This window comes from Sminthopsis crassicaudata, chromosome 1, assembly GCF_048593235.1.
Source record: "Sminthopsis crassicaudata isolate SCR6 chromosome 1, ASM4859323v1, whole genome shotgun sequence".
NCBI classification, from domain to species: domain Eukaryota; kingdom Metazoa; phylum Chordata; class Mammalia; order Dasyuromorphia; family Dasyuridae; genus Sminthopsis; species Sminthopsis crassicaudata.
The window spans coordinates 180,493,562-180,506,633 of NC_133617.1; positions in this window are offsets into that span (position 1 = coordinate 180,493,562).

Genomic DNA, 13,072 nt, shown 5'->3' on the forward strand with positions numbered 1-13,072 from the left:
AACTTAATTTGCTAGAGATAAAAGCAAAGTTCTTCAAATAAGTTTTTTTTTAAATCTACTATCATAACCAACAAGAAACAAAAATTGCACAAGTGCAAAGCAACAACAAAAAAGCTAAGTCTGACTTAGCAATGGTTCCTATGAAGATGATCCTGGACTTTTAGTTGACCACAAATACAATTTGAGCTTTGATATATTTTTTTTTAAGTCTTAATATAAAAATGGCTCAAACTATGAATAGTAATGCTCCCTAATACATTTTAGTCTAATGCAATTTTAGAAAAAGAAAACAAAGGGGAAAGATGATTGTTTAATTAAATCTTTTCACATACTTGAAGGTTTGCTGTTATGTGTAGGTAGACTTGTTCTATATTATTTTAGAAGATAGAACTGATACCAGTGGGTTACAGAATGGCAGATTTCAGTTACATATAAATAAGAACTTTCCAACTATACCTGTTAACAGAATAACCAGGCTCAAAAAAACAATATAATCCAATCATAACTGGTTGACCCTCTGTCAATGATTTATAGGTAATATTTTATGAATAGGAATTTGGAATAGAGAACTTCTACCCTACCAACTCTAAGGCTTAGTTTCTACTTTGGAGATTGTTTTTAGTAGAATTCTTAACTTTGGAAATTTCGCCATCTACTGGTTTTCTCAAAGACTTGTCAGACTTGTTCTACAAAATATGGTGATAATGTTGAGTGTTTTCTTGCTACATTCTTTAGGTCTTTCTTATAAGATTGATATTTGTTACCTATGACTAATTATATGCTTATTACCTTAAATTCATCGATATTCCCATTCTTAGTACAAAGTGTTACCGCTTTGATATGGGGGGTGGGGGTGGGGGAAACTATTCCATAAAATATTGTGGAAGGTTTGATTGGATTTTTTAAAATAACCACTGGAGGGCAGAAAAGCACTATGAAATAACAGCTTTTCGTATACAATGGAAGTGATGTCTTAATTTATGCAATAGGTGTTTTGGTGATGCATGGTGTTTAAATCAAATTCTATTTTATATACATTAAGGGATCTGTTTATAGAAATCTTCCTTTAAAAAAGCAAATCATTTCAATAATCATAACCATTCCCTAATTTATTTGTTATATAAATTTTATTTTCTATATGTTGGATTTTTTTAAAGGCTCATTTTAATTTTGAAGTAATCATTTTAGGGACTATTTTGAATCTTGGGAAGGCTATTTTTATGAACTTACCAGAAGAACTGAATTCAAACCACATGACTGTCAATAAATTGAATTTCACCCCCAAAATAGAAAAATCAATAAAGCATTTGTTATCATCAAACAATAAATATGTTTTAAACATTATGTGCTAGGAATTATTCTAGGAACTAAGACTACTAAGACAAAAGTAATACAGCCCTCATGGAGTTTGCCAGAAAGGATAGGAATTAAATAATATATTTTTATAGGTATATACAAAATAGAAGGCAATTTTGCTGGGGAATAGCAGCTGGGGTATAGAAGGTAATACTTGAGCTGAGTCTTGAAAGAATCTTGGGACATCAAGAGGCAGAAGTAAAAAGAGAATACATTTTGGGGACTTCAAAAGACATAAATAAAAAGAGAATGTGTTCCAGGAATGAGACATGATTAGTGTCAAGATGTGGAAATAGAAAAAGATGTGATGTATGTGAGAAATAGTAAAGAGGACAGCTTAACTATACTATAAGATGGAGGAAGGTTAAGGAAAGAGAAGTCTCCATATAACAAACCTGGAAAGGTAGCTTAGGCTCAGGTTTCAAAGGATTTTAAATACCCAGCAGAGTTTATATTTGCATGTGGACATAATAAAAACTCATTAGATCAGGACAATTCTAATAGATTTGTGATGGAGAGAGCCATGTATACCCAGAGGACTGTGGGGATTGAGTGTGGATTACAATATAGTATTTTCACTTTTTTTTTGTTGTTTATTTGCATTTTGTTTTCTTTCTCATTTTTTTCTTTTTCGGTCTGATTTTTCTTGTGCAGTATGATAATTGTGGAAATATGTATAGAAGAATCATTCATATTTAAAATATATTGGATTACTTGCTTTCTAAGGGAGGGTGAGGGGGGAGGAGGTGAAAAAAGTGTGGAACACAAGAATTTGCGAGAAAGAATGTTGAAAACTATGTATATATTTTGAAAATAAAAAGCTTTTTTAAAAAGCCATTGGAGGAGAATAATACTGTCATTACAGTAGAAAAAGTCATTGGGGCAGCTAGATGGCATAGTGGATTGAGCACCAGCCCTGAAATCAGGTGGACCTGAATTCAAATGCAGCCTCAGACACTTAACACTTACCAACTGTATGAGCCTAGGCAAGTCACTTAATCCCAATTGCTTTGCCAAAAAAAAAAAAGAAAAAAAATCATTTTGGCAAATATGTGAATAATGGATTGGAATGGGGAGTGAGAAGGTTATTATAATAATCCAGCTGAGAGATGATGAGGGACTGAATTAGGGCAGTGTTTATATAAAGAACAAGAAAGTGACACATTGTAGAAATGTGTAAAGGTAGAAATGAAAAGATATGGCAAGTGCTAGAATATTATATTGTTGTTTGTCCTTCATTTTTGAGGAAGACCAAGAATAACAGAACTAAGTGATGTATTGATTTACATAAATTCAATTTAACTAAGGTGGAGTTGCGCAAATCATCAGCATCACAGTCTTAAAGCCATCAAAGTCCAGTGGCAAGACAAAAGTCAGAAAAATAAGTAATGGGCTGGGAGTAAGCCAAGGGTGAATGAGAAGTTGAGGATGAAACACAGGTTGCAGATTTGGGAGACTGGGAGTACCTTTGACAGTAATAAGGACTAAACAAGAGATAGAGAACATTATGAAATACAAAATAGATAATTTTTATTACGTCAATTCTAAATATTTTTGCACAAACAAAACCAATGCAATGAAGATTAGAAGGAAAGCAGAAACCTGGGGAACAATTGTTACAGCCAGTGTTTCTGATAAAGACCTTATTTCTCAAATGTATAGAGAATGGAATTAAATGTAAAAGAATACAAGCCATTCCCCAATTGGACAAATGGTCAAAGAATATAAACAAAAGCTTTCAGAAGCAATTAATACTATCTATAGTCATATGAAATTTTTAAAACTCTGAGGTACCACCTCATACCTATCAGATTGTCTAATAAGACATAAAAGGAAAAATGATAAATGTTGGAAGAGATGTGGGGAAAATTGGGACACTAATGCATTTTGGGTGGAGTTGTGAACTGATCCAGTCATTCTGGAAAGCAATTTGGATCTATGCCTAAAGGATAATCAAACTGCACACCCTTTAATTCAGCAATATCACTACTAGGCATATATTCCAAAGAGATTATTAAAAAAAGAAAAAAAGGATCTACATGTTCAAAAATATTTATAGCAGCTTTTTGTGGTAGTACAGAACTGGAAACTGAAAGAATGCCCATCAGCTGGGGAATGACTGAACAAGTTGTGGTACATGAATGTAGTGGAATACTATTGTACTATAAGAAATAATAAACAGGTAGATTTCAGAAAAACCTGGAAAGGCGTACATGAACTGATGCTGAGTAAAGTGAGCAAAACCAGGAAAATACAGTATATAGCAACAGCAACATTGTGCAATGATCAACTACAAATGACTTAGCTCTTCTCAGCAAAACACAGTTCCAAAAGACTCATGATGGAAAATGCTATCCAAATCCAGACAATAAACTAGGGAATCTGAATGCATATTGAAGAATATACTTCACTTTTCACTTTTTAAATTTTTTTTCTTTCTCGTGGTTTTTCCCTTTTGTGATGTATTTTCTTTTGACTAATGTAGAAATATGTTTAACATGATTATACATGTATAACCTATATCAGAATGCTTGCTGATATAGGAGGGAGAAAAAATTAAAACTCAAAACCTTTTTAAGATGTTGAAAATTATCTTTACATTAATTGAAAAAATAAAATACTATTTACAAAAAATAGTAATAAGTTCAGGAGAGAGGAGGGTTTTGGGGGAAAAATATTAAATTCTTTTTTGTGTACATGTCAAGTTTGCAGTGTTTATGAGACATCCAATTCAAAGTTTCCAAAAGGTACTTGGTAATAAAGACTGAAGCTCAAGAGAGAGACCAAAGTTGAATATGAATATGGGAGTCATCTGCATGGAGTTAGAACCATGGGATAATAATATTTTGATGAAAATAATTATATCTATAGAAGGTAATAAATCACCTATTATGTGCCAGGCATTATATTAGGCACCAGGGACAAAAATTCAAAATATAAAACAATCTCTATTCTCAAGGAAGCAATGTTCAAATATTTAAGGGCCTGTCACATGGAAAAGGTATTGTATTCTTTTCATTTGACTTTAAAGTCTATGATTAGGGGCAATGAATAAAAATTACAAAAACGTACATTTAAGCTTTAGGGAGGGAAGTAAAAAACTTCCTAACAATTAGAGTAATACAAAAGTAAGATGTGCTGCCTCGGGAAATAATAAATTTCACCAGAAGTTTTCAAGCAGGTACTAAACAACTACATATCAAGTATGTTATGTGAAGAATTCACATAAAGGATAAGCTAAATGAACATTGAAGAGTCAATCTAACTGAAATAATGTGATAATGTGAATAAAGAAAATTATATGTTCTTCACAATATAGAATTTACAAATTCATTAAAGTTTAATGTACATCCCTGAGCAAATACTCAAAAATATGCAGGGCAATGTCTCTCTTCAAAGAGAACCTATGAAACTGGCTTCTGGAATAATCATGATGATAGGTAAGAGAAGTGGCTTAGAACAATGTTGGAACATTCATGGACATTTTATAACTACTTCTGGGTAATTAATCAGGTTTTGATTTGTTTAAGTTTTCAAAAGGCCTGCAAATTTCAACTATGTTTTCCTTTGCCTCATTTTTTTTTTTACTTTATTTGGTGACTTCTAAGATTAAAGTGTGAGAAATCATACCAACCTTGAAAGTTTCAAAAGGTTAGGAAAATGACTCACAAAGATCTGAGAGTCAAAGTATCACATGAGTTTTACAGTCAATGTAGCATCAATCCCTCAAGGAGCAAAGACTGACCTTTGGAAGTAACCTTTGGGACTCTAGCTAAGTAGTAGCAAAGGTATAGATTCATCCAGCTGCATGCAACATTTGTACATGAACATAGTATGATTCATACTATAATGGAACTAGGCTAAAATTTAAATCTATATTCCTAGACTAAGGTAGATCAAGGAAGAAGTGTTAAAGAAAATGTTTATTCATTTATTGTTGCTATATCTGTTAAGTATTCTTTTCTGAAATCTACCCAATGTTAAATGTTTAGATGAAATTGGGGTGCTAGTTACAGGACCCTAAAATGATGTCAATAAATGGCTTAATGGTGGGCAGATCAGGTAATAACAAAGAAAAGAGACAACTTCAGAGTACTTGAGAGCATTGCACAAAATATATTCTGAGAGATTAGAGACGGGAGTATACAGGCTACAGCGGGAAAGGGATGATTTCATACCAACTTATTGCATATTTGTAACATTAAATCTAGCAAAATAAATTCTGTAGCATATTTACATGTTTATGTCCTGAAAATCCCAATTCGGAGGATCAAATATATAGACAATCTCAGTCCAAAGTTTTAGTTTTGGTTTGGTTGGTGTTTTGTTTTGTTTTTCATAGAAAGTTATCCTGAAATCCTTTACTCAAAAAGCTTTCATAAATACAACAGCAGAATTCATGTTTGAAGTTTATCCAAAGACCTCCCAAAATTATTATCAATTATAATTAAGACTATAAAAAGATGTTACTTAATACAGTAACCAATTTTCTAAACAAAAGTATAAACTAATTCAGAAATTCATTATATTGACTAGTTCTCTAGAAGAAAGGACCCTGAAAATCAAAAATCTCCTTCAACTCTGCCTCAGTGAGAGAACACTCCAGGGAATCAGATGAAAGTGGTTTATCTAGGTGAGGTTGGTTCAGTCCTGAGCTAAAGAATTCCAACCCTATTGAATTAAAGAGACTTACTTCTATTCAAATTCCAACCCAAGCTGAAACCCAGCTTATAGATAAAAAGAGCCAACTTGGAATAATTCTTTGCAAAGGCCTGACATGCCATGCCATGCTATGACATGCTAGGCTATGCCATGCTTGCTATAATACCAAGGAAACCTCTGCCCACTAGAATAATATTCTCTTCCAGTGCTATCCTCTATTTCCCTCACTTATTTCCCTAACAAGACTTTTGCCTCTCTGTCTGGATTTCTCTAAACTTCACTTCTCTGTCAGAATTCCTCCACTGAGGAATTCTGTCTTCCTATTCTTACATAGTAAAGGCTGGCTTCCCAATGCCAATAAATAAACCTCTTTTTATCAGTCTAGCCTTTTCAGGTTTGTAAATTCCTTTACAGAGAATCTCTGCATCACCAGAAGGGGATTCCCCAAAACTCCCCACCTTTGTGCCAAATCCCAAGGGGGTGTAGGGGAGTCTAACCTCTCCACTTGGTTCCCTGAACCTCAAACCTTCCACTAGACCATATCATTTAATACTGACCACCAGGAACCCTAATCTCATTTTGGTTCCCTAAATCTAGACCTCATAATATTGGTTCCCTGACAGAAGGGAACCCCAAAACCTAAACCTCATCACTCTCAGAACACACTATTTCCTATATTATTATTTCTGCATACCTCATTTCCCAGGATAATTATTCTCTACCTAAATCCTTTTATTTCTCTTCTAGGACTCTATTCCTATATATATATATAATATATATATATATATATATATATATATATATATATATATATATATATATATCAGTATATTTATACCAAGATTTACCCAGGGACTGTGTGAATTTAATAATAAAATTCTTTGCAAAAAGAAAGATGGGGGCAGCTAGGTGGCGCAATGCATAGAGGAATTCAGGAGTTCAAATGTGGTCTCAGACACTTAACACTTCCTAGCTGTGTGACCCTGGGCAAGTCACTTAACCCCAGCCTCAAAAAAAAAAAAAAAAGACTAAGCACAAAAAGATAAACCTAAATCATGAGGGGCAGGGGAAGAAGCATTAACTGTTCATGGATAGCGTGAGCCAATATAATAAAAATAAAAATATTGTTTAAACCAATTTATTTCTTCAAGGCTAGACAAAATTCTCAAAAGAAAATTTTATAAAACTAGGGAAAAAACATATTCCTCAAATGGAAGAACAAAAGGTTAAGAATCTCAAGGGTAATAGCAAAAATGGGAAAAAAGGGAGGAATTTATCAACTAGATAACAAACCAAACAATTGAATTAATTAAAATGATTTGGTACTGATTTTAAAAAGAGACCTGTCAATCTGTGGAATTGATTAAATATATAACATATAAAAGCAAACATAATATCACAATGTTTGATAAACTCCCAAACCCTTTTTGCTGGGGGAAGGACTCATTATTTAATAAAAACTTTTGAAAAACCTGAATAGCAACCTGGCAGAAATTAGGGTTAAAACAACACCTACACCATACCAAGGTATGTTTGAAAGAAATACATGAACTATATGTAAAAGGTTATATCATAAACAAATTTAAGGAGCAAAAAAGAAATTACCTTTTAGATAAGAAGATAGGGAAGTAGTCCATAACTAAACAAGTAATAGAAAGGATCACACAAGAAGTAAACAGAGAATTTTGATTATATAAATTTTAATTTTTTTCAACAACAATGTAATGAAAATCAGAAAGGAAATAGGTACCTGGGGGGAAAAATCTTTGCCACAAGTTTCTCTAGTAAAGATCATATATCCAAGATCTATAAGGAACTGAATCAGATTTCTAAAACTAAGAAAAATTACCTATAGATAAATGGTGAAAAAATAAAATAAAAATGCAGTTTTCAAAGGATGAAATCTTAGCTATAAAAAGTCATATAAATATACTCTGAATAATAATCAGAGAAATGAATGTTAAAGTAACTTTGAGATTCCAGTTTACAATTATTATATTGGTAAAAATGATAAAAGAGGAACATGACAAATGGTAGGAGGATCCATCAGTGTTCTGTTGGTGTTCTATGAAATGGCCTAGCCACTCTGGAAATAAATTGGAAGATATGTGATCAGAAAGCTGCCAAACTGTTCATTCTCTAACACAGTTATACACTTCATCCTTTATGTTTAAATCATGTATCCATTTTGAGTTCATCTCAATAAATCAAAGAAAGAAGAAAAGGATCTTTAATGTACAAAAATAATTTTTTGCCACTGCAAAAAAGAAGTGCTAATTAACAATTTTGTTTTTCCTCTCCCCACTCCTTTTTTGGTCATCTTAATCCAAATGATGAATGTAATCAAAATTTGGAATTTTTCTAATTATTATTTTGAGTATTTTTATATGGTTCTTGATAGTTTTTATTTCTTCTGCTGTCTATCTGTAAGTTTTGATCATTTCTAATTTTAGATGCATTGGTTTTATTTGTGCAAAACCTTTTTGATTTTACATAATCAAAATTATCTTTTTTATCTCCAGTAAACCTCTACATTGTTTAGTCATGAATTCTTCCCCATCCACTTGATTTGGGGTTCCACTAATTTGCTTATATAGCACCCTTTATGTTTAAATCACGAACCCATTTTGAGTTCATCTTAGCATATGATATAAGATGTTGGTCTATGCCCAATTTCTGACAGATCACTTTTCCGATTTTCCCAAAAGTTTTTGTCAAATAGTGATCTTGCCCCAAAAAACTGACAGGCAAAGGGAGGCAAAATTATCAAATTCTAGGTTACTTGTGTAAAGTATTTATATAGCACTTTTTGCAGTATCAAGAAATTGGGAAGGGGAAAAAATGCTATATTCCCATTGCTGGAAATGGCTGAGCAAATTGTGACATATGGATATATTAATATATCATTGCACTTTGAGAAACAATGTAAATATTTACCATTCAGGGAACCTTAAGGAAAATACATAAGAATTGTTGCGCAATTAAGCAGACCTAAGAGCACAAGATACACAATGATCACAATAGGTGAAAAACAATACCTCTGCACCTCAACCCCTAAAAAATCAGAACTGAAATTAGTACACTAACCAAGATTGCTTGCATAAGTATGGTGACAATAAGATATAACCTCAGTGTGGAAAAATAGTAGACTAAATATGTAGAATGATAAATATACTATCACATACATCAGATCCACGCATTATTGTTTAGTTTAATTGTTTTTTTAAAAAGGGGGGGTTCTCCCAAAGACTCTGCTAAAAAGCTATTAGAAATAATTCAGAATTTTAGCAAAGTGGCAGGATACAAAATAAATCCACATAAATCCTCAGCATTTTTATATATCACCAACAAAATGCAACAGCAAGAGATACAAAGAGAAATTCCATTCCAAACAAATGTTGAGAGTATAAAGTGTTTGGGAATCCATCTACCAAAGAATAGTCAGGAATTATATGAGAAAAATTTCAAAACACTTGCCACAAAAATAAAGTCAGATTTAAATAATTAGAAAGACATTCAGTGCTCTTGGATAGGCCCAGAGAATATAATAAAGATGACAATACTCCCTAAACTAATCTATTTATTTAGTGCTATACCAATCAGACTCCCAAGAAACTATCTTAATGACCTAGAAAAAATAACAACAAAATTCATATGGAAGAATAAAAGGTCGAGAATTGCAAGGGAACTAATGAAAAAAAAGTCAGAGGAAGGTGGTCTAAGTGTACTTTATCTAAAGCTATATTATATAGCAGCAGTCACTAAAACCATTTGGTATTGGATAAGAAATAGACCAATAGATCAGTGGAACAGATTAGATATAAAGGACAAAAAAGGTTACATCTATAGCAATCTAATCTTTGACAAACCCAAAGATACCAATATTAGGGACAAAAATTCATTATTTGGAAAAAACTGTTGGGAAAACTGGAAATTAGTATGGCAGAAATTAGATATGGATCCACACTTAACACCATATACCAAGATAAGATCAAAATGGGTCCATGATTTAGGCATAAAGAATGAGATCATAAATAGATTAGAGGAACAGAGAATAGTCTACCTCTCAGACTTGTGGAGGAGGAAGGAATTTATGACCAGAGGAGAACTAGAGATCATTACTGATCACAAAATACAAGATTTTGATTACATCAAACTAAAAAGTTTCTGTACAAACAATACTAATGCAAACAAGATTAGAAGGGAAGTAACAAATTGGGAAAATATTTTTAAAAGTAAAGGTTCTGACAAAGGTCTTATTTCCAAAATATATAGAGAACTGACTCTTATTTATATGAAATCAAACCATTCTCCAATTGATAAATGGTCAAAGGATATGAACAGACAATTCTTAGATGATGAAATTGAAACTATTTCCACTCATAGGAAAGTGTTCCAAATCACTACTGATCAGAGAAATGCAAATTAAGACAACTCTGAGATACCACTACACACCTGTCAGATTGACTAAGATGACAGGAACAAATAATGATGAATGCTGGAGGGGATGTGGGAAAACTGGGACACTGATGCATTGTTGGTGGAGTTGTGAAAGAATCCAACCATTCTGGAGAGCAATTTGGAACTATGCCCAAAAAGTTGTCAAACTGTGCATACCCTTTGACCCAGCATTGCTGTTATTGGGCTTATATCCCAAAGAAATACTAAGGAAGGGAAAGGGACCTGTATGTGCCAAAATGTTTGTGGCAACTCTTTTTGTTGTAGCTAGAAACTGGAAGTTGAATGGATGCCCATCAATTGGAGAATGGTTGGGTACATTATGGTATATGAAGGTTATGGAATATTATTGCTCTGTAAGAAATGACCAGCAGGAGGAATACAGAGAGGCCTGGAGAGATTTACATCAACTGATGCTGAGTGAAATGAATAGAACCAGAAGATCGCTGTACACTTCAATGTTGTATGAAGATGTATTCTGATGGAAGTGGATATCTTCAACATAAAGAAGATCCAACTCTCTTCCAGTTGATCAATGATGGACAGAAATAACTACACCCAGAGAAGGAAGACTGGGAAGTGAATGTAAATTGTTAGCACTACTGTCTATCTACCCAGGTTACTTATACCTTCGGAATCTAATACTTAATGTGCAACAAGAAAATGGTATTTATACAACATATATTGTATCTAGATTATATTGTAACATATGTAAAATGTATGGGATTACCTGTCATTGGGGAGAGGGAGTGGAGGGAGGGGGGGGGATAATTTGGAAAAATGAATACAAGAGATAATATTATAAAAAAAGATAATTGTATAAATGTTTATATATATTGAATATTGTATAGCATATATTGGATTGCTTACTATCTGGAGAGAGGGTGGGGGGAGGAAGGGAAATTTAGAACACAAGGCTATGCAACTGTCAATGTTAAAAAATAATGCATGCATATTTTTTGAAAATAAAAAGTTTTTTAAAAAGGGGGGGTTCTAATTCAGGATCGCTACTGGGCAAAGACAGCAGTTTTTTAAAAGCATCAACTAAATACTCTAAAAAACAGAATAGGCTACAGATATAGTTTGATAATACAAAAGTAAGTTTAAGCTGTGAAAGTAGATAAGATCACCATTGCTTATAAATTTTATTTCTACTTATCTGTTTCCATCTAATGGAAGAAGCGACTCCTTTCGGGAAGACACTGTTCTGTTTTTTTGTTTTGTTTTGTCTGTTTGTTTTTTTTTTTCTATTATATCACTAGCACCTAGCACAGTATCTAGCACCCATCTGGCTTATAAATAATGCTTACTGTAGTGAAAGACTGAAGGAAAGCAGAACTAGTATAATATTTACAATAACTTTGAAAAGAGTATGTTTCAAACAAAGGACAATAATTACAAAGAGATCAAGTGTAGGCAAGAAGTTATTATTCCTATGTCCAAAATTATTTTGTTTTAAAATATGCATAATGGGGGCAGCTAGGTGGCGCAGTGGATAAAGCACCAGCCCAGGATTCTGGAGGATCCGAGTCTCAGACACTTAACACTTCCTAGCTGTGTGACCCTGGGCAAGTCACTTAACCCCAATTGCCTCAGCAAAAAAATAAAACAATAAAAATGTGCCTAATTAGTCTTTAAGACTTAGGTTCATAATAAATATTTAGAAAGAAAATACTTTTTTCAGTAGATGGATGAGTATGCTTTGGAGCCAAATCACCCAACCTCATTACTACTCATTTACTTCTGCTTCAAAAACAGCAACAAGCCAATACCTTTGACAGTGGCTCATTTTGCACCTGGCTGCATTTGGGTCTTCTCGGGGTCTTTGGGTCCTCTTGCAATTATCAGAAATATTCCAGGAATATTTTCCCTGGGAAAACCTACCAATCTATGAGTACTTCTTTGGTATTTCCCCACATCTTCATCGTTCCGAACCCTCTGCACTTCGGATTGGAAGGTGAAGCCAATGCATTCCAAAATGTCCACGTAAGGAAGAGGCTCGGGACTGACCGTCTCACTTCTCATTTCTCTCCCACCCCCAGTACCTCACTCTCGTCCCCGGGTTGACTACTTTCTCCCTCCCCTTTTCAGCTTCTTTCTGTGTGCCTTCTCTCGCTAGACTGTAAACTCCTTGGGAGGGGATGCAGGTGTGCGCGCGCACCCACGAGCCCCATAAGCATGGTAGGGGTGCGCTTTTCCTGACACCCCCCCCACACAAATATTTCTACTGTTAAATTCTAAGCGACTCGCTGTGCTTTCTCAGGATATTTATGTACAAGATCAGTTTCTTCCGAATTCAGATTACTCCTGCCGATTGGAGGCAGCGTTTAGATAGGCTTAAGCCAGGAAACCTCTTCTTGGGGTAGGATGAAGATCATTGTTCTGGTGCTGGTAGCGAGGCTGCATTCCCCAGCTCCTAGTTCCTTCAGACAAGGTTTTTTAATTTGGCCCCTCTCTTCTCGTCCTCTAAGTCCCAATCCCTAGGTAGGTATGTGGGCTGCCTGACCACGTAAGTGGGTCCTGAGGAGCTTCCCCAGTCTTTCTCGCCCCCTCCCCCCGCCCCGACTCCCTAATTTAAATAGAGTTGGGAAAGAGA